The sequence below is a fragment of the Canis lupus genome, chromosome 31 (genome assembly GCF_011100685.1).
Source record: "Canis lupus familiaris isolate Mischka breed German Shepherd chromosome 31, alternate assembly UU_Cfam_GSD_1.0, whole genome shotgun sequence".
Lineage (NCBI taxonomy): Eukaryota > Metazoa > Chordata > Mammalia > Carnivora > Canidae > Canis > Canis lupus.
In genome coordinates, this window is record NC_049252.1 from 14,644,787 (window position 1) to 14,666,955 (window position 22,169).

Sequence of the window (22,169 nt, forward strand, 5' to 3'; positions counted from 1 at the left end):
TCTTTTGCATTCTTCAGAGGGTTTTAAATTTTTCTACCTTTAGCTTTTGTTCATTTTTTAAGATAATTCTTAGATGTTCTGAAATTTTTGTTGCTCTTGTAGATTAGATCATCCCTTCAAAGCTATTGACACATATAAGAACAAATACAAATTAAAAGTAAGAGGTTTAATTCTCTCTGTTGAAAACAAGGGAAGAGATGTTCCTCCCCTTCTTTTTCTTAGAAATTTATAATTAGAAGTGCTTTCTCTTCTCTTTGAACTGTATATAAATTCTTATGAAAACTGCATAGGCCTTTTGTCAGCTTTTCATCTGAGGAATGCCTTTCTCAAGAACTCAGGAATCAAAAAAAAAAAAAAAAAAAAGAACTCAGGAATCATCTCCTTTCCATGTAAACATCCAAGGAAGATAGCACCCTATTTCCAAGTTTCCACAGGAGGGCAGGTGCCTAACTTTAGCTGACCTGGCTCCCAGTTGTAAAACTACCTCCTGTCATGGAAATACGAGAAGTTTGTTTTTTCTTTGTCAATTAACTAACACAGATGGGCACTTCAATTGCCAGGTAAATTTAGGATGAACTATGTGAAATAAAGTGGTGCTGTTAAGTCTTATGACTTAAGGACTAGTTATTGTCTATCTTGAGAACATGTATGCACTGTGTTGGATCTGCCTTGACTATGTTGCTGAAGAGTGAGATTTCTCTCTGCCTTTGCAATCTCTTATGAGATTCCCTGTGATATGTATGACATTCTAATTTAATGATCATTTAGTAATAAAATTGTTTTTTCTCTACTGTCTTTGTGGAGAGGATTTCTGGATTGGGAGATTTTGTTTTTAGTTGTATTTCCTCACATTCAGTTAGGAGTTGTGTCACTTGTCCTCCTTCTTCAATTGCAGCCACCGTTTTGGACTCCGCAGGTGACCTTGAAGATGAAAATGTCCTCCTCTATGTTGGCTAAGATGTTAAGGAAAAAGGAAGAATCTGGGAGCCTGTTGACTATGGAATCACTGTACCAGCCTTGAATTGCTTAGCTTTATATTTCTTTCATATGAGGGAAAAAGAAATTCTCTTGTTTCAGCCACTGTTAATTTTGGTTGTTCTGTTAAATGAGGCTGAATCAGTTATTCTAACTGATACATTGCCAGAAAGAATAACTTCAGATAAAATAAAGCCAAATCAGCTTTCTTATTTAAGCATCCTTTAACATTTAACTGTTTTTTTGCTTACACCCATGTACTGCAAGTCACTGATTTAGTTATCGAGACATGCATTTTGTAACCAGTTTATTTTTAGTCTTTTACCATGAAGCCATTTGTTCAAATTTAAATGTCCTCTAGTGCTTTTCTGGCTTTAAAAAATGACTAAGATGGACTTTTGATAATACATGTCTTTATCTTTTACAGATAAAAATACTAAACATTGGTCACATTTTTGAGTATCAATCCACCATTAATGCATATGTTGGAATTGGCCTATGATGCTCTTAAGGGCAATCTTGACCTTCTCATAGACTCACTTCTATGCAGGGGACTGGAAGGGTCTTCAGCTTTTGTTAAAAGATGTTAATTCAGTTCTAGCTTTGCTGATGATTAAAACCCATCATTCTGTCCTACAGTAGCACTGGAGAATATCTCCAGGCACTTGTCAGGAAGTATAACATTAAATTCATAGCCACTTAGTATGAAGTAAATGCCCTCCGAGAAGAGTAATATCTATGGAGGATAGCTTGAAGAATATGCAGTCTTTCCTTTCTTCAGATGATCTGAAATCCATCCTTAAGTCAAGCAGATCCTCCTAGGGCTATTTGTCTGGGTGCTATTGTTTTGGTACCTTGTACAATGGCTTTTACTCAATTATATTTTGTTGTTGCAACTCCTGCCTACATTTAAAGATATTATAAATAATAGCTGTGTGGAGTTATTCTAATTACTATAAGGCTATTATTGACTCAGTTATTCATTTCATCGCATGTTTTTTTTTTTTATGAGGTCACATGCAATAACTTTCTATTTGGTTTCATTACAAAACTGTGCATTTATAGAGTGGTTACTTTTGATTGAACAATTGGTTTGTTTTATGGATTATGGATTATTTTATGCATTTTTGTGTGGCATATAGTTTACTAAATCTGATGACATCTTTTTCTGAAACGGACATCAGAATAAACCCTTGGCTTAATGTAGTTTCCCATTTCATACTTTTTCACATATTGTCTTTCTTTTTCATGATCTCTGTTCCTGTGACTTTTTCCTCTTTGGGCTCATATCTTTGGTTTTGTCTCTTTGGATTAAGGGTGAAGAAACCTACTTGTTCACTCTGTTTTTCTTAGCAGGATAAGCAAACAAACAAAATCACTTTTTTTTTTTTTTAAGAGTGGAGAAGTTTCATTGAGCTCTTAAGAAAAGGAGCTTCAAAGTTGACAGCATTTTAGAATGATTATTTCAAGAAAAATTGGAATCTCTACTCTATTTTTCAGGCTAATAATTTAGTTACTTAGTATTTAAACTTGTTTAGGATTCTTATTTTATCTCATTTAAAAAAAAATTGATGATACATCCATGCAGCTGTAAATGCAAAAGAACAAAAAAGTATGGAATGAAAACTCTCCCACATCATAGTCCCCAAGTTCCTTTCCCTTGGAAGTTACCAACGTTATGTTTCTTTTGTACTATATTTTTGGGTATACTTTTTGTATAAGCAAACAAATATATATAAATGTTTTCTTCTGATTTTTTAAAAAGATTTTATTTATTCATGAGAGACACAGAGAGAGGCAGAGACACAGGCAGAGGGAAAAAAGCAGGCTCCACGCAGGGAGCCCTATGTGAGACTCGATTCGATTTCCTGACTCCAGGATCATGCCCTGAGCTGGAAGGCAGATGCTTAACCGCTGAGTCACCCAGGCATCCCTTCTTATTTTTTTATGGTAATATACCCATCTCAGTGTGCTGCCTTCCCCTTTTGTCAAAAATGGTATATATTAGAGCTTCCTCCATCTTAGTGCATAGAGTGCTGTCCCATTCTTTGTTCCAGTGGCCAAGTGTCTTATGGTGATACTTTATTTGACCACTTCTCTATTCATGGTCATTTTAGTCATTGCTAATCTTTTAAAAATTGTTAATACAAACAATATTTTATTGGATAACCAGTTTGCCTATTTGAATCTATCTGCAAGATACCATCCTAGAAGTATGACTTTCAGCTCACTTTGTACATGTATTTTAAGTTTTCATGGATATTGCCAACTTGCTGTCCATAGAAGTAGTACTAATTTACATTCCCCCAGCTATTTTTGTATTACTTCTTAAATGAGGCCCTCAAAGCATCAAATTACTTTATGTCATTTAAGTGTTACACAGAATTAACCATAGATGGTCTTTGCCCTTAAGAACTAGCATTCACAAGGAATGAATTTTTTCTAAGCACACACATATTTTATAATTGTTCAGCATTTTGTAATTTACTTGCCCACATTTCTTTGTTGCTTTAGAAAAGTCAGGAAGAGTGAGCGTGGGAAACTGTCAGAAACAGCTAGGAAGGTAGTTAAACAGTAGTCCTCCCTTGCCCCAGGGCCCATCATGTTGTCTCAGACTGGCTTTCTCCTGGAATTAAAAGAGGCCTGTGGCTGCAGGAGATGAGGGTGGGGAGAGATGAGCTGAAGTCTGGTGTCTAAAAGTGGAAACTTAAACATAGCCTTGCTCAGGAAACTTTCCAAACTACAAATTACTCTTAACTTTAAGAAAAAAAAAAAAAAAAGGGAGGGGGCTCCAAACCATCCCCATGAAGGATTCTGATGTGAAAGAATAAAAAGGCAATTTACAAACAATGTCCTCTGCACTGGCTGGCAACAACCATGAAGAAACATCTAGTTTCCCAGGGGTGGGCCTGGAGACATAGCTCTGTCTCCAAATGGCTCTAATAACCATTTCTGCCCCTCTCATTTTACCTGTGAAATAAAAGGACAAATATATTTTTCTCTTTGTTAAAACAGAATCTCAGAGACTTCACCTGCTTTGCCCTGGGATCCCACGATGGAGATGTGGCCAACAGAGCAAGAATTTGAGAAGGTTGTGCTACCCGCCTCTATCACAGGCCTCGGGGCTTCTGTTCTCACTTCCAGGAGAAGCCAGAACTCTGCCTCAAACTCAGGGCCCTCCCTCCCAAAGTCGATCCCACACTATTGTGACTTATTCTCGGATTAATCCTTTTCGCAAAATCTGCATTCCAACACAGAATTACATGCTCATCTGGTAACATACTCTTCTTTTCCACTTCATGTCTTTATGATCTTCCTGTGCCTGGAAGATTCTTTTCCCCATTTAGGACACATCACAATTCTAGCCGCTCTGTGCATTCATTAAATATCCCCTAACCCTGCTCCAACAAGCTCTGTGGAATCTCTCCCTTGGCCAGACGCATGCTGCACTTTCTCATACTTCTCATCTGGCATTCTGGGCAGAGCTGCTTGTTTCTGAATTTGCTTCTTATCTTCCTCTGCATTGGATTATAAGCCCTTTTGTGGCACAAACCATTATCCTTATATCCACTGCTGTGCCTGACTCACTTGAGGGGTTTAAATAAACACGCGGGTGTGCACATGTACACACCGACATGCACGCATCCATGTGAGTGTATTTAGCATAGGCATAAAGCAGTTATGATTAAATGAATGAAGAAGTGTAACTTTTTTTCTTGTAGGTTGAACGATGGAGGAAGACATTTATTATAATTGATGCAACCAGAAGATATTTTTTCCTCCAAGTCTCATTAACCAGTGGTTCTCAATGCTGTCAGGATCACCTGCATAAGATTGTTAAAACTCAGGGTGCTGGGCCCCACCACCAGACTTTGATTCAGTGGGTTTGAGATGGTATATTTCTGACAAATTCCCAGGTGCTGCCGATGCTGCAGGTTCAAGCACCAGATTTTGAGACCCACTGAAATAAGCTATTACTTGTGTAAGTATAGTGACATAATTATTCCTCAGTCACTTTTGTCTAATTAGCCCTGGTATGTTTCCTCAGGAGGATGTTTGATAGATTCCAGAAACAGTTTGGACTGTGTCAGTGTGTCAGTGGACTGTGACTGATGGGAAGACCAAGCTTCGTGGAGGGCATTGTTTGGGAATTCTTGCTCCCTCAAGCCTGTGAGGGAACCAAAGAAATCCTTTTTCCACGTCCCCTACCTCCCAGAGGAAAGACAGTAGACTTGAAGGTCAATCAGTATTTAAACTTTGGTGCTCTGTTGTGATAATGCCTGGGATGGTACACATCTCAAAGAGATAAGTGCTGTACTGACATGGAACTTGTGTGGTTTTAATGCCTTATTTTTTAAGAGAATGGAATTACAAGGACACAGTCTATGGGATCCAGCACAAAATGAAAATGAGGGGTCTTTTGATAAAGAATTATGAAGAATTTCAGGGTGGCAATAGCAGAGCATAAAGTGCCTTTGAGGTCCTTCTCATGTAGAGCCCGTGAGACTGCTCAGGTCACGTGTCCATGAGGTTAGTCCTGACTTTGGCTGCATAAGGGTTTCCAGCCATTTCTGGAAGAGAAAGCAAATGGCAGGGGTAAAAACAGGGTGAGGCAGAGGAATTGTATGATGCCTGTGGAGATGGTGGAGCAGGAGGCTGGAGTTAGAGCTGACTTTTCTGGTCCTTCTTTCTCTCCACTTTGTTACTGTGGTGCTTTTCCCCCCTCAGAATAGAGAGCAATGAAGGGTGGGCGTGTCCCTCAGGATAAATGGGCCATGATGGCTTAAGAAAGAATGCCAAGGACGCCACCAGCCTGCCACCCCCTGCCAAGCAGGGAAGAGTCTGAGAAGTGCCAGGCTGGCTGGGGAGCAGTGGGTCACCCCAGGAGCCTACCAGAACTTAGAGTTGATGCAGTTCTCCCCGTCCAGCCCTCTTTTTGCATCTTTTTCTTGAGGTGTTTTTTTTTTTTATGACATATATTATTTTTCTGTGCAAATTTTTTTTTTTTTGGAAAACACATTTATTTAAAAAATAAAGGGATCTCTAGGTTTCCATTAAGTGCCTCCTAGATGGCAAGCTCCTTGGGAGAGGGGATCTAGTCCCATGCGTATTGGTGTCCTTTTTTTTTTTTCCCCTTATTTAAAGATTTTATTTATTTATTCATGAGAGACACACAGAGAGGCAGAAACATAGGGAGAGGGAGAAGCAGGCTCCTTGCAGGACCCTGGGATCATGACCTGAGCCAAAGGCAGACGCTGAACTACGGAGTCACCCAGGTGTCCTGCATCTTGGTCCTTGTTCCCAGTACAGTGCTAAGCCCACAAAGTGAGGTACAGTTATGATGAAAAGTTGAACAGAATTGTTTCTGACATTTGCTCTGAAACTTCAAATATGCTGCATAGTGTCTAGCATAGTGTCATTGTTTAAATATTTTAAAAGAAAACAGCTAATTTGAAGGACATGTTTAGGGATCCCTGGGTGGCGCAGTGGTTTAGCGCCTGCCTTTGGCCCAGGGCGCGATCCTGGAGACCCGGGATCGAATCCCACGTCGGGCTCCCGGTGCATGGAGCCTGCTTCTCCCTCTGCCTGTGTCTCTGCCTCTCTCTCTCTCTCTCTCTCTCTGTGACTATCATAAATTTAAAAAAATTTTTTGAAGGACATGTTTAGGTTATGAGCTAAAGTTTTGTTAGCTTTGTTATGGAATTTTTCTTGTTATAGTAAAACCCTTTGCTAGAATACATATGCAAAAAAAAATTAAGGCCTTTGAGAGTTAATGTGACACAAAGTTGCTGTGTGATCTGAGTAGCCAATTAATAAGCCTGGGCCTTCTTTTTTTACATTCATTAATTTGTCTTCTAATTGAGCAATCAATTAACACCCATTTATTGAGTCAGGCTTTTCTAAGCACAGAGGATCTTCACACATACAAGCAGACATAAGTACATGTGTACTAGTTCTTACCTTATCAACTGGTGTTCATGGAAAGGTAAAGAAAGAACAGTGTGATTATGACATGTGCCAAAATGGTAGTGGTTGTAAAAGGGCTCTGTGAACCTGGGGGAGGAGTCCCCTCTCTCTGCCTGGGAAGCTGAGACAGATTTTACCAAGGGGATGCACCTGAGAAGAATCTCCAGGAGTGGTGGATGAGCTCCCTGGAATTGGCCTCAAACTTCTCAGCATGTCAGTCGAAATGGAAGAATCCCTAAAGTTCCCTGCAGAGCTCGAGTAGGCTTTAAAAGATGGCCTAAAAATGTTTGGGAGCAACACATATTTCTATACACCCTATTTTTTTCTCTCAGGCACTCACAGCTAGTTCCTATTCCAAGAACATAACTGTTTGACCACATGGTTCTTTTGTTGTGGTGAGCAGACTGTCCTTAATATTTTTCTTAAGGAGCATAATTTCTGTCCTCACCACCCTCCGCCCTCATATACTGGTTTCTTCTTTTCACTCCACTTTTTTAAAAAAAGATCCTTGATAAAGCCTTGTTTTACAGAACCCTCTTGAGGAAGAGCTAATTAGTTTTCTCAGCAAAATTAAAGGTGAATCATCTTTGAGACTCATAGACCTTTATACATTTCTGAATTCTTCAATTTCCAGTAAGATTCCTTTATCTTCTGGTGGTTTTTGTTTGTTTGGTTGGTTTGGTTTTTTTGCTGATCATCATTTATAGTGCAAATAGATTCCTTAACTCTCTCTTAGGAGGGTGGAAAAGAATCTGTTTCTGAAGAAACCATGTGATGCTTAAGACTTTCATGATTACATTAATTTGGGGGAACATTTCAATGTGACCCTTTTTAAAAGAAAAAGTGTACAAAGTTTCATCCTGCCAATTCTTTATTGTCTGAGAACTTGTTAAAAAAGGAGGCTCCTGAAGACCCAGAATTCCTGCAACAGGCAGTTTTGACCTTGAGCAACAATTCTGTGTTCTCAAAAATGGCTACAATGGAACCTTTGAAGCTTTGTGGAAATGAAAAGTATAGCAACTTCTTAGAACCTCAGGTTCTCTAGCTACTAAACTACAATGTTAATTCCCATCCCATGATGTGTGATGATGTTGCTTCAGTTTTATTTCTTCATCATTGTTTTGAACAATGGGAGTGAGGGGGCATGGATAGATGGAGAATATCCCACATATGGGTTTGTTTGTTTGTTTGTTTGTTTGTTTTTATAGTGTGACACACATGAGTGTTTAATAAGGGTCTTCTGGTGATTGCTTGTGTCAGTCATCATTGAGGGAAGCACAGAAACTACTGAGTTTTGTGCTTCCCTAAGATAAAGATACCGGGCCCTTCATCTCCCAATTTCTGCTCCAGCTTTAGGGGTGGAGGTGGAGATTGCAAGAGCTCAGAGAAATAGGTTTGATGGGAGGCCTACACTCTTCAGCCTCCCAGGGAACTGCCATTCACCTTCCTGCCCCCATCCCCTCCCTACTCTTTACACAATTGGAGCAAAAATGCTTTTTGTCTATTTTATGGCTTTACTCTGCCTCCTTCATTCCTCATCACCTCCTCCTGCAAAATTTGAACTCCGTAAGCAAAAGATGTTGCTACTAATTTTCAACAATTTCAGGACAGCTGAAAAGGTTGAAATAATTTGAGTTTGATTCTCTCCCCTGCGTCCCCTGCATATTTAACCACGGACTTAAAAGCAAAGTTCTAAGAGTTATTGAAACAGGGTTTACTTGGCAACTGTCACATCTGCTAGGGCATCAGTGTTCCCTCCGTGTCCCTTCCTCCTGTGGAAACTTTCTTTTAAATATTGCTTCCACCGCTAAACTAAAGACAAAATAAAGATGAAGTATGATGACAAATTCCTAAGAAATGTTTCACGATTCTCTCATTCAGAGTAAGGTAGAGTTAGCCATTCACTTAAAAAACAAAAACCATCCTTCTCAGCAGAATTCACTTTTGTTTTTCTCTCTGTAATTTACTGCCTGGTTAGGGTTTAATAACACAATATACTCTAGTTCACTGCCCCCATAAAATTTGCAGACGGAAAAACAGCTACAGTCGGATACGTTCCCACTCTGGGTAAAGAAATGAAATCCCAGAGTTTAATCTTGGTGGCAGTGGAGCTGTGAAATGATAAGACAAATCAAGTTTACCAGACATTTTTGCTGAGATCAGGTTGCTAGCCACTCAAGCGCTGCAAACCCCCTGGGGGCCTATCTCATTCAGCACACTCCCCTGCTCTCACTTGGCTTAATTTCTGAACATTTATTTATGTTGATTGTTAGTATCAAGTGATGCAATATTTTAAGAGTCATGAAGTAGCTGAATAGTGCTTCCAGAGCTTTTCCAAACAGAGAACACTCGTGCATGCCAGAGGGGTTAAATCTAAAGTGCTTTCAACATGATTTTACTTTCTGTTTCTTAAGAGAAGCATTTTTCACTTCATTGGTATTAAAGGGGATGCAGGATGTGATGGGGTGCTGATTGTTGAATTACGAGAGATGCCGGTTTATGTGTCTGTTGCAAAATGAGACCTGGGGATGGGTTTATGAATAGGCATTTGGATGCTAGCTGAAGAAACAGCCTCTTTTGTTAGTTGTCTCCTAGTTTTTAAACTAAAAGATCACCTATGATCTGGTCCATTTAATTAATATCACATGACTAATTGAATGTATAATATCTCTCCTTTCATAGAAACTCTTTAGCATGAGGGCTGTTTGCAAGGCAAATCTGCGGATGCTTAAAAACCCAAACAAATAGAATCCTAACAGGAGTTAAGAGCAGTACATTTTGTACATTGATACTAGAATTACTAAACGTTGGAGCTAGCAGCTGAGCCCAGACCTTGTTAGCCAGAATGCCTGGTCTCAAACCCCAACTTCACCACTTATAAGCTTCCTATGTGGTCAACTCAATCTTGTGCCTCAGTCTCCCATCCATAAAGTAATAGTACCCACCTCTTAGGTTTCTTAGGAGACTAACTCATTTAATATATGTAAACCATTAGAGCACTTTATGGCACTCGATCTCTGTTGTTTTGTCGTTATTTGCTATTATCATTTATCCCAAGTCCTCTGGTCAAATATCCTGACTTCTAGTTCAGTGCTCTTCTTTTATACTACTGCTACCCAGAGAAGAATCTAATTTGTAGGCTCAAGTGGGCTACATCATGTTGGTAGACACAGAAATTGGAAGTGTGTGTGTTTGTATGTGCGTGCGCCCCTGTGCATCTCAACTATGGCAGTCTCTACTTCAAATCATGCTACAGAAGGGTACTTGAAAGAAATGTTTCTGTCTCCTTCCATTGAGGCAGGCCATCTAGAATATTGTAGGTGCCTCCTCGGGGATGTGTCCTTAGCCATCGCTCTCACTGCCCTCCCCCAGAGTGACCTTTCATGCAAATGTTGAGCCTCTTCTTCCAATGGAAATTTTAAGGTCATCAGTCATGTAGTTAGCAGCTGAAAAACCTTCTCAAAGAAATGTCTTGGCCAAAGAGCTTGTTATAGGCTGTGTTTGTACAAGTCATCTTAGTGGGACTTTGGAATTGGCCAATCATTAGTAGTAATAATGGTTACAAATAACCAGCTCAATACCAAGAACATGCCTCCAAAAACTGTACATTTTTCTAAATGATACTAGATTTTCATCACTGGCCACAGTCAGCATTGGATTTACTGTTTTAGTTTTCAAGACTCTAGCTCTTTTCTGCAAACAAAAAAGTGTTTTTACCTCAAGGGCAAAATGTAAATGTGTGACATGTGCTTTTCCCCAGGCAAGTGACTCACTGCAGATGTAATGACAAGCTATCCTTCAGTTTGATAGTTGATCAGTGAACTGGATGTGGAACTGAAGGAAAACTGCAATGTTAGGAAGTTAGATAAGCAAGATTATCTCTAAAATAAACCTCTACTTATTAAAATTACTACTGCAGCTGAAGTTAATGGCTATCAAAATTTGGAAAGTGTATTCATAGATCCAATTCATTCCCTCAACATTAATTTAATAAGCATTTACTACCAGTCTCTGCAAGCATTGAGGATACAAAGACAAGGAGATACTGTCCTTGCCCTTAGGGCATTTTTAGTCTTTGGCTGAAACTGATCCTAAATAAATGCTTTCCAGAATAGAGCCATAAGCAAAGTGTTAAGGAAGCACAGAAATTTGGGAAATCTTTTCAGAAGATTAAATGCTTAAAAGTGGGTCTCAAAAGGTAAAAATAAATTTCTGGAGAGAGAGAGAGAGAGAGAGAGAGAGAGAGAGAGAATATGGGCAGGACATTCCAGAAACAGAAAGCATATATAGAGGCAGAGAGAAGGGGTTGTATAGGATATTCTTGGGGACTTAGCTGGAGAGAACATTGAAAAATGTAGTGAGAAATAAAGTTAGTAAAAGTAATTGGGTTCAAACATGCAGAATATCGAATACCCTCCTGATGGGTTTAAACCCCACCCTAAAGCAACATATCATCCACACATTTTTAAATATGAACGTGGCTTGGATAGATGTCTTTGAAAGCTGACATGGGAGATAGCCTGGACTATGGCTAAGGATGGGGAGAGTCTGGGCATTGGGGGAGTATGTTGGTCAGCTCAGGCTCTATAACAAAATCACAAACTGGGTGGTTTAAACAACAAATATTTATTTCTCACATTTCTGGAGGCCAAGAAGTCCAAGATCAAGATATTGGGTGATTTGGATCCCCATGAGAGCTCTTTTTCTGGCTTGCGGATGTCTGCTTTTTCACTATGTCTTCATAAGGCTAAGGGGGCAGAAGGAGGAAGGGGGTTTATATGTTGCAAGAGAGAACATTCTGTTCTGTCTTCTTTTTAGGAGGACACTAATCCCATTGTGGGCCCCCTCCCTCATGACCTCACCTAAACCCAATTACCTCCCAAATGCCCCAGCTCCTAACCCTATCTCATTGAGAGCTAAGGTTTTAACACATGAATTTCTGAAGGCACACAATGAGGGCATAACTGAGAGAATTAGAAGGCTATTTAATAACCAAGGCTTTAGATTTAGAATTAAGGTTGAGATAGTCATGGTGGCAAAAGACAGCTCCTAAACAATGTTCGTAGATCTTAGATAATCAAGTAAATATGTGAGGAGAGATAGAACTATGGGTTAGGGACGCCTGAGTAGCTGGGATGCCTGGGTGGCTCAGGGGTTGAGTGTCCGCCTTTGGCTCAGGTTGTGATCCCAGGCCTGCTTCTCCTTCTGCCGGTGTCTCTGCCTCTTTCTCTGTGTCTCTCATGAATTAATAAATAAAATATTAAAAAAAATAACTAAGGTTAGAGTTAAGGATTAAAACTGCCTGTGTAATGATTAAATTCACAGGTCTAAGAGTGAAACTCCTGAGTTCACTCCTCTAATTGTGTGATGTGGCACTTGGTTCTTAAATTCTCTGTACCTCAGTTTTCTGATCTGTAGAGTGGGGATAATAATTATACCTACCTCTTATAGAAGTTTTGAAAGTTAAATGTCATAAATTATATAAAGCACGAAGAACCATGCTTGCTGTTTAGGAAGACTACGTGCCAGATAGTATTTTATTACCTACAATAACAAATAATAGTATTCACTACATTTTTGAATTGATTCTTTCAGATTGGTAACATTTGAAACTCTAAGGATCAGGATCTGTGATGAGAGCCATTATATGATTTTTTTTTCCTTTGTAAAAACCTTATCATTCATTTTTTAAGTGCTATGTTATCAGGAAATAGCCTTAATACATAAAATTCTTTATTTTCTAGCTTTCAGTGAATAAAACTTAAGAATAATAGTCAAAAATTTGTATTAAATGTTTTCCAATTCGATTTTTTTTCCTCAGTTTTACATTTATATCATTAAAAAAGTCAGTTTGCATTTTCTGATGGAAAATAGCAGCCACATGCCTCTTCCCACCCCACCTTCACCCTCACTCCTCAGCATCACTTTGATCACTTGATTAAGGTGGAGTCTTAAAGTTATTCTTTTCTACTTCTATAATTTGTAAGTCATAATTATTTAGGGGGAGGTGTTTTGAGATTATACAACTCTTCCATCTCTCATGATAATTTATTCACTTTTTAAAATCAGTACAGACACATATTTTCCCATTTTATTCAGTTGATTCACTAATTGTTTTGATACCTAAATGGTCTCTGATTTAGTCAATAGGGGTCCCTCTAATGTGGCTTCTGTGTTCTTTTGACACGTCCACATCATTTTTTGAGCACTTTTCTAACTTTTTGGAACAAAAAGACTTATGTTCTTTTCCTACCCTAGCCCTACAGTCAATCATTTCCCCAAAGGGCCTGATTTAGTAGAGAATGATTTGTAGAAATTAAGGTTTGGTTCTAAGTGATACTTGATGCTTTTATCTAGGGTCAGTCTAACAGACTCTTCCAGGGGACAAGCACATATAAATGTGTTTACATGTGTTTGCACCTATATTCCTCTATATCTACCTTGAAAATTATGAGTTTTCTCTATTATCTTCAATTCCAGTCAAGCCCACAGAGTTCATTCTAGTATTCTCCCTTTCCAATTTGTAACTCTTCAGGAGTGAGAAACCAGGTTCTCATTATCCTTAATATATTTATTTGCTCAATCTTTGTGATGTAACCAACTCTCCATCTATGTCCTACAGATGCCCTCATCAGCCCACTGAGGCTCTGACACCCCACAGCCAGGCTTTTATCTTTCCTGATGCCCGATTGGCGCCTTCCTTATCTCTCTGGTGGTCCATCCCCCTGCGTCAGCGCTGTCCCCAACCCCCAGCTCTAACACCCTGCACCAGCAAGCCCCCCTCTCACCCTCTGGACACCTGCTTATTTGTCTCACCTAGTAGTTCTTACACCGAATTGTTCTAGAAGGAAAGGGGAAGAGGCAACACAAACTTCTTGACTTTTCTTAGGGCATTTTGCTCATACTATTTCTAGCATCTCCAGTAATGTAATTTCACCTAAGTTGACTGATCAGAACAATTCAGCTCCCCTAGACATGTGGCCAAGCTGCAGGCTGCATTCAGACACCAGTTCTTGCTTTGCAGTAGTCTCTATATCTCTTCCTGTCTATTAGCACAACAGGAAACCAAGCAGTGGGTAATTGGATAGGGCCTCCTTTTACTTTTTTTTTTCCTTTTACTTTTAATGAGCATTAAGTTAGTGGTAATGACTAAGAAGAGGTTATTTACCTAACAGTTTCAGATCTTCTTCTAAAGTTTCCTTGTATCTAAGTTTCCATTTCAAATTCACTTGGGTATGGGATTGGAATTTGGCTTAATGAGCATTGCTGGTCCAACTACCTTAGTCTTCTCATTGGTTCTAGGATGTGGTTCAGAAACATGTCATTTCTTCAAGAGAGATTAATATAATATATATAGAATATGGGGCACTTGGATTTTATTTTTATTTTTTATTTATTTTTATTTTTTAAAAATTTTATTTATTTATGATAGTCACAGAGAGAGAGAGGCAGAGACACAGGCAGAGGGAGAAGCAGGCTCCATGCACCGAGAGCCCAACGTGGGATTCGATCCCGGGTCTCCAGGATCGCGCCCTGGGCCAAAGGCAGGCGCTAAACCGCTGCGCCACCCAGGGATCCCGGGGCATTTGGATTTTAGACATGCTGTTGTCATTTTCTTTCTGTTGACAGAGGAGTTTCCACCCACATTGTGCACAGTCCATTGAACATACTACTGCAATAATATATGACTTTAGCACTTCTGTCTTGAAGAACCATTTAGGAGCAATGTGGTATATGTCTTCCTTTTTTCTAGGTAATAGCAATGAGCATTTATAAGCTTTCATTTTTTCTCAGAATGAATTTTGCTGAAACTGCCTTTTTGATGTAGGGAAGGGACTTGTTGTCTTCAGGTTCTGATAACAACTGTTCCTGTAGCCTATCCTGATTGGCTTCCAGTATGAGGACATCTAGGATACTCTCTGGATTCACTCACAGTTGTCCTGGCTCAGACAAAACCTTGCTTTACTTAGCAGAGAAAACTTGCCCTATTTTTTTTTTTTCTTTTCCCTGTGTTTTCCACTCTTGTTTTTTTTCTGTGGCCCATCAGAGTATGCAGAAATATCCTACAGAAATATCCTTGGCAGGAGATCTTGTGTGATAGAAATAAAAACTAGGAACCTAGGTACAGGTGGTATATCACAGGAGCTCTGGAAATGGAATTAGGGGATTTGAGATTTGGTCCTTGCCTCTGTGGCTAATGAGCTCTGTAAAATGCTTAAAAGTTTCTTAAGCCATTTAGGCTACTTCAGGAGGTGAGACTAGATCAGCAGTTTCTTACAGCGCTTTGTAGATACCCTAGGCTGTAGTCACTCAAAACTGACCTACACTTTGGTGCAGGTGACAGTTTGGGGGATCTGGGAGGACAGTCACTGAGAAGGTGTGAAGGGAGCTTTGCTCCGAGAATCTCCATGGTCTTTCATGTAGAACAGTAGCAGCATCTCTACATTCATATATATGTTCTTAAAGGATCTTTTTATTTTGAAGGGTTCTCCTACAAGAAAACAAAATCAAATCAAATCAAAGCTATGACACTCTTGAAGGCCCCTTTAGCACCACTTGTTTAGTCATTGCCTATGATGTTTATGTATCTCACAGGCTGGGGCACTTTGTTCTCTGAGATGAGACGAGTCTGTGTCAGTCTGGGATAGAAATTCCCTCCATACTTTGATAAGAAGCAGGGTAGCCCAGCAGGATGTGAACTTCTATTTGCTGTGCTTTGTTCACACAGGTATGAAGATGAAAAGAGATGGAAACAGCAAAGGAAATGTGGCTTTCTATGTCTGTAGCTCAACTCCCCCTGCATTTTCTTTTCTGTTAAGGGAAGCTCCCCCTATCTCCCTGAAGAGCAGCAGCACACAAGGCCCCCACATTGTTTTCTGGTGCTTTTCTGAGAAGCAGTGTAACAGCAACTTAGCTGCATTTTCTAGTTTCAGAGCTATCTGATCAGGACAAAAAAGGAACAAACTCCCCACTGCGAGGTAGCCAGAAATTTATTTACCCAGTTAATTGTGGGGAGCACTAGGGCTCTTCTATGACCCAGGACCACGTAAAGTTGTTTCAAGAATGTTTGCTTTGGGATAATGGTGTTTGAGATTTGGTGGCATCTTTCTGATACAAAATAATTCTAGAGAATTATTTGTGTGGTAGGGGTAGGAGAGACCAAAGATAAGAGATATACAAACCAAACATTCAATATTCCAAAACCTTTAGCAATTCGTCTAAAATTATTAGGTATTGAATCTACTGGGGGCTGTATTATAACTTTAACTTTAAAAGAAAAAAAGATTTTGTTTATTTGAGAGAGAGCACAAGCAGGGGGAATGGCAGAGGGAGAGGGAGGAGCATGCTCCCCACTGAGCAGGGAGCCAGACATGGGGCTGGATCCCAGGATCCTGGTATCATGACCCGAGCTGAAGGCAGACACTTAACTGAGAGCCACTCAGGCATCCCAATCTTTTACTTTATTAAAAAAATTATTTATTTATTTATGACAGTCACACACACAGAGAGAGACAGAGACAGAGACACAGGCAGAGGGAGAAGCAGGCTCCATGCACCAGGAGCCCGACGTGGGATTCGATCCCAGGTCTCCAGGACTGTGCCCTGGGCCAAAGGCAGGTGCTAAACCACTGCGCCACCCAGGGATCCCCCAATCTTTTACTTTTTGTATAACATTCAGGTTTCAAATAATTTAAGACCAACACCAGATTAAGAGAAAACATATTGGTAGATAACTGTCTTTGTTACTCAGAAGATTATGTAAGAAATGATGAAAGTTATTCCTCTAAGCCCTCTTAGAACGTGGAAACATTCAGAATAGTAGAAGAGCCTGTTGTGTGCATTTCCTTCTCTGGAGATCATAACCTAAACTGACAGTTTTAGGGGTAGTGCTGCTTAGCAGCGCCCATCAATGAGTTAATATCAGACCCGTGGTGTTCAGACATATCAAATGCATGGAATATTAAAATAAAAAATAGTGACCAACTATGATGGTTGAATTCACGTGTCAACTGGATTAGGTCGTGGTGCTTAGTTCTTTGGCCAACACCAGTCTAGATGTTGCTGTGAAAGTATTGTTTTGATGTGATTAATATTTAAATCAATAGACTTGGAATAAGGCAGATTACACTCCACAGTGTTGGTGGGCCTCATCCAATCAGTTGAAGGCCTTGAGAGAAAAGATTGAGATTTGCTGGAAGGGAGGGGTTCTGCCTCCAGATTACTTTTGGCTTCAAGACTACAACATTAATTTTTTCTGGAATTTCCAGCCTGCCCTGCAAATTTTGGACTTGCCAGCACCCACAACTGTGTGAGCCAATTCCCTAAAATCAGTCTCCTTTTCTGTGTGTGTGCATTTGGGGGCATACACACACACACACACACACACACGTATACAAATATTTACACATATATATTAAACATACTGGTTTTATTTTTCTGGAGAACTCAAATTAATCACAGACATAAGATTGTGGTTTTTAATTTATAACAAGTAAGGACTCAAAATTAAATAAATAAAAATAAAAACCTACCCTCTACTGTCACTGTCACTTTATGAAAGAAATATTCCACTCCCATAATAGGAAAGATGTAATTTCAGAATAAATGGCAGCTATACTGACAGAATAAATGATGCTCTACCACAGATTTTCACAGTGCTTCACATCTTCATTTTCCATGCACAGGTGGAAATGTCCGAGCCAGTTATCAGGAGCTGAACTGCAGATGACCCAAGTTCTGATTGTGTGGCTAAATCATCCCACTGTTACTCCTAAGAGAAATATTTTCCCTGATATAAGAATGTGGGTGAGTAATAAGATGTCAAGACTTCCAGTCTTTTTTTTTTTTCTACAGACAGTACATAGAGAATTGTATGGCTGTTTATGAGCCGGGTTGATTCTGTTGTCTTTTCTTTTTCATCACAGATGATCATAGAAATATCTTGCTGTAAAAGCACCTCACAGTTTCTTCTGAAATGAAACCACACTTCCTTTCTATTCTTTTCAGCTCAGTTCTGCTGTTCATGCCGGGGCTGGGGAGATTTTCCATCACAGGCTTCTTAAAATTTATGATCTTTCTAGGGTATGAGCTTTCAGTTCCCCTAACGAGCACCAAGTTCAATGCCAGTCTTCACAGATGAGAACACAGAGGCTACGGGAGGTGGAACAGTGCCCAGCAGTGACAGAGGAGGGTTAGAACCCGAGTTCTCCACTGTCAGTGTAGCAATGGCCTTCCTCTTTATAACTTCCTCTTCTCCGTCATCACTCCCCATTCTGTTGCGTCTTTCCCCTAGAAGAGTCCTCCTCCTTCTACATTTATTTGCCTTTGCTTTAAGTTGCAGATCTGAAACCGTGTGTGGCTCTGGCTTGGCTTTCCTCCACATCCTGTATACTGACTAGCCTCTTATAAACTGCCTTTTATGCGAGATACACGCTTCCCACTTGCCTGCGTTGAAGCTTGATAACCAAGTGACCTACATTGTCTTAGTCTCTCATGAAAATAATTGCTTGAGTTAAAGCTACAGAATTCATTTTTTCCATTATGTTATTTGTAGTAGCTTTTCAAATTTCCCGTTTTTCCCATGTTTGAAATTTTATCTACTGGGTAAGGCTCAGAATTTTCTGAGCCACAGATTTATCTGTTTCAGATTCTATTTCCAGTAGTGCTTTCAGTTTCGTTTACTCCAATTACAGAAATAGTCCTACTCTCTATTTCCAGCAACAAAATCTGAATGCAAATTGAGAAATTCTGTCAGTGGCAAGTCATGGACCCCTCTTCTAAATAGCCTGGCAACCCTGTCTATTGTAGCCAGGACCTCTCTCACTCCTCAGAAAGCAGTTATTTAGCACATCTCCACTTTTGAGCCTCTGACCCTGTCATCTTTTCCTTTTCTCCAAGAAAAGAGAATCAGCCAGGTGGAGGCTTTCTCAACTTACTCTCCAGTGAATCTCCCTCGAACACATTCATCTGCAGTTTTGCCTTCTCTCCAGTGTGAAAGTCTGAGATGGTCCTAAACTTCTTGAAAGACAAAACATCCTAGATGTGCTATCGTGTTCTCTCTCTTCAGTGCTTTCACACCCAAGCCCTACTATCCTACCTCTTTACCCACACTTCAATTCACTGTGACCTACTTTTGCTCCCACTGGTCCATTACAACAGTTTTCATTGAATTTTTGGTTGCTAAATCCAATGGACACTTTTCAATCCTTATTAACCAGGAGACCATGAGGTGGAATCCTTTTCAGTTGACCAAGAAAGTCTTGTTGGCATTTGTATCCCTTGGCCCGAAGCCTATAGGACTTATTAGAGTTCCTGGCACGTAACGAAGTCTCAATCTGATGAAAAAAATTTAAATGGAAAATAGGCAGAAGCCAAATAGTGAAGGCTTTTAACACTGAACTCTGGGGATTAATTTTGATTTTATGGGCAATGGTAATCTAGAAAAGTATGAGGAGGAAAGTAATAGTATTATTACATCTTTTGGGAAATAAACTGAGGTGGTGGATGGTTTAGAGCAGGGGCTTGCAAGCAAAGAGCTATGTAGACCAGCAGGCAGCAGCATCACCTGGGAATGTTAGATAAAAATTCATAGGTCCCACTCCTGACCTATTGATGCAGAAACTGTGGAGGTGCAGCCAAGTGATGTATGTGTCCCATGAAATTCAGAAGAAACAGAGACAGGACAAGTGTTATCAAAAGTCTGAAATACTCATGGAGGTGTTGTGAAGAGTGGGGTATGTGGAGAAATGTATTCAGTCACTGGATGAAGGCCTTAGGCATTTTTGGGATAACTACTGATTTACTTTTAGAGGGCATGCAATCCTAGTCTTGCTTCTGAAGTCTCATTCACACATTCATTCAACAGATGATTACTGGGCTGAAGGTCATTTAGTATTACCAGGGAGAACACAGGGAGAGCCCTGAGCTAAAGTTATTATCTTCACTGTTTCTATTAGATTGCCTCTTCCAAGATCCTGGTAGGTACAAACCGTGAGCACTTTCAGTAATTAGTGGAGCACAGTGAGAAGTTCTCCGATGTCACCCCAAGTATGAACAATGAACACATTTAGGAAAATGGACACCCACATTACCAAAAGATTTACTTCTTTAGATTTTCCCATCATGTTCAGCTGACCAGCAGGCTGACCATGTGGTCCTGAGGGCTCTCAGCAGTACACTTTTAAAAACCAATTTTGTTAAGATCTCAGAGCAAGAGAGCATTGGACATGGACCCAATGGATGAAGTGAGGAGTAACTGAGTTCTCAGTTACAAGCTGAGGAAAGCAACAAGTTGACTTAGGCTGAAAAGGAATTTATTTCAGTGGGCAGAAGTCACCTCGGGAGGTTTGGAAACCAGCAGGAACAAAACCTGTAAGATTCATGGGCAGATTTACAGAGCAATGGCTACTCAACACCAGGTGCCAGGAGCTTCCCTCTTGCCTCCACTGGATACTGGATACTGGATGTTTCTCCTGTTGATGGGCATTGCTGCTCTAACATGGGTCCTCCCCTAACCAGATTCTCTGCTTTGCCAGTCAGGGTGGGGGTCTCAGATGCACGAGAGATTGGGATTAAGTTTTTGCTTCTAGAGGTAAAGGTGGTTTGTGCCATTTGAACACTGGAATGGAATTCAGATGCCGAGCACTGAGAGAGAGAGGGAGGAAGAGAGAAGAGGGAGAGAAGGAGGAAGAAGGAGGGAGAGAAGGAGGGAGGGAGAGAGAGGAGAGAGAAAGAGAGAGAAAGAGAGAGGGAGGGAGGGAGGGAGATGGAGAAAGGGGAGGGCAGGGAATCCACTAATATAAACTTGCAAGTCATGTGCAATTTAAGATCGTAGTGATCTTACATCAGATCCCAAAAGTCAAACCTTTCAAGAATAACTCAGAATACCAATATATAAGGCATCTCCCTCCTTTCCATCTGACACATGCACACCTACTTGCTAGGCTCTAAGATGCCTGCAAAGAATTCTGGGCTCTATAATGACATTTAAAAATGAGGGAGAATAAATCATTTTATAAGTAGTTTGAAAATTCCCATGAAGTCTTGAAAACTGGGCAGGAACAAAGGTGATAAAGGAGCAGTAGGCTTGCATTTTACCAACTATTTGCTCTAGCTTGGAGAATTCAGGCTTAGAAATATTAAGTAACGAATTTCCCCTAACATCATAAAGTAGTTAAAGCTAAACAGAAGAACGATTTCTTTTGTGGTATGGTGCTCTTTCCAGTATTTCTCCCAACCAGACTCTCTTGATTTTCATTGCCTCCTCTGGAAAACAAAGTGGTCTGACTTAAACTATTAGGCATCCAAGACCTTCAAGGATGATTACTGTTCTCTTAGCAACCCATTAAATATTTTAGTTCTCAAACATCCCTTGTTTTGTATTCTGCCTCTGATCTTTTGTACAAATGTCCCTGCTTCCTAGTTTTAAGTTATCACAAAAGCATATACGTTACTTAAAAAAAAAAATCATTTGTGGGGAAAAATAGTAATTTATAAATGGACTCATAATGCTAACAAGTGACCTTGAATACTTTAATTTCTATTTTTAATTTTCTTTTCAGAGCCAATTTAAACATAGTCACAACAGCTTTATTCTCATCAGCCCCAAACTGGAAACAACTCAAATGTCCATCACAGGGGAATGGATAAACAAATTATAATACATTCATACAATAACAGAAAACTAGTCAGGAAAAAAAGAGGGCACAAACTAGTGATCTTTGTGTTACTATGGAAGAATTTCAAAGAACCCAGTTGAGTAAAAAAAAGCCAGAGGCACGTGAGTACAGTGCATCCAGTATAACATTTATGTCAAGTCCTAAAGCAGCCAAATGCAAATTATGGTGACAGAAATCAGAACAGTGGAAGGGAAACAGAGAGTGAAGACACTGGAAAGGGGCACAAGGCTGATAGTTCTACAGTTCTGTACATTTGTTAAAACTCAAATACCACACTTAAAATCTGTGTATTTATTGTATGTAAAGTACACTCCAATTAAAAAAGTTGCAGACATCTAGTTAGCCATAGGAATCTTATTTCCTGCTTCTGGGCTCTTGGGACAGAGGCGATATTAACTATTCAAGAGAGATTTTCACCAAAACATTAAGGTAAATTATTAGATAATAATGGCTAAGTATAGGCTCCCTAAGCCTGCAAAACAAGACTCTTCTTATAGGTCCCATTTAAGAGGGAGAGGGGGAAGTATATTTAAAAATATCCACTGAAGC

General features: G+C 39.8%; 1 pseudogene; it reads right to left on the reverse strand.

The window, feature by feature from the left end:
* Positions 1-18,214, reverse strand: part of LOC102156007 — a 31,091-nt pseudogene extending 12,877 nt beyond the window's left edge.
* Between the last annotated feature and the right edge of the window lie 3,955 nt (positions 18,215-22,169).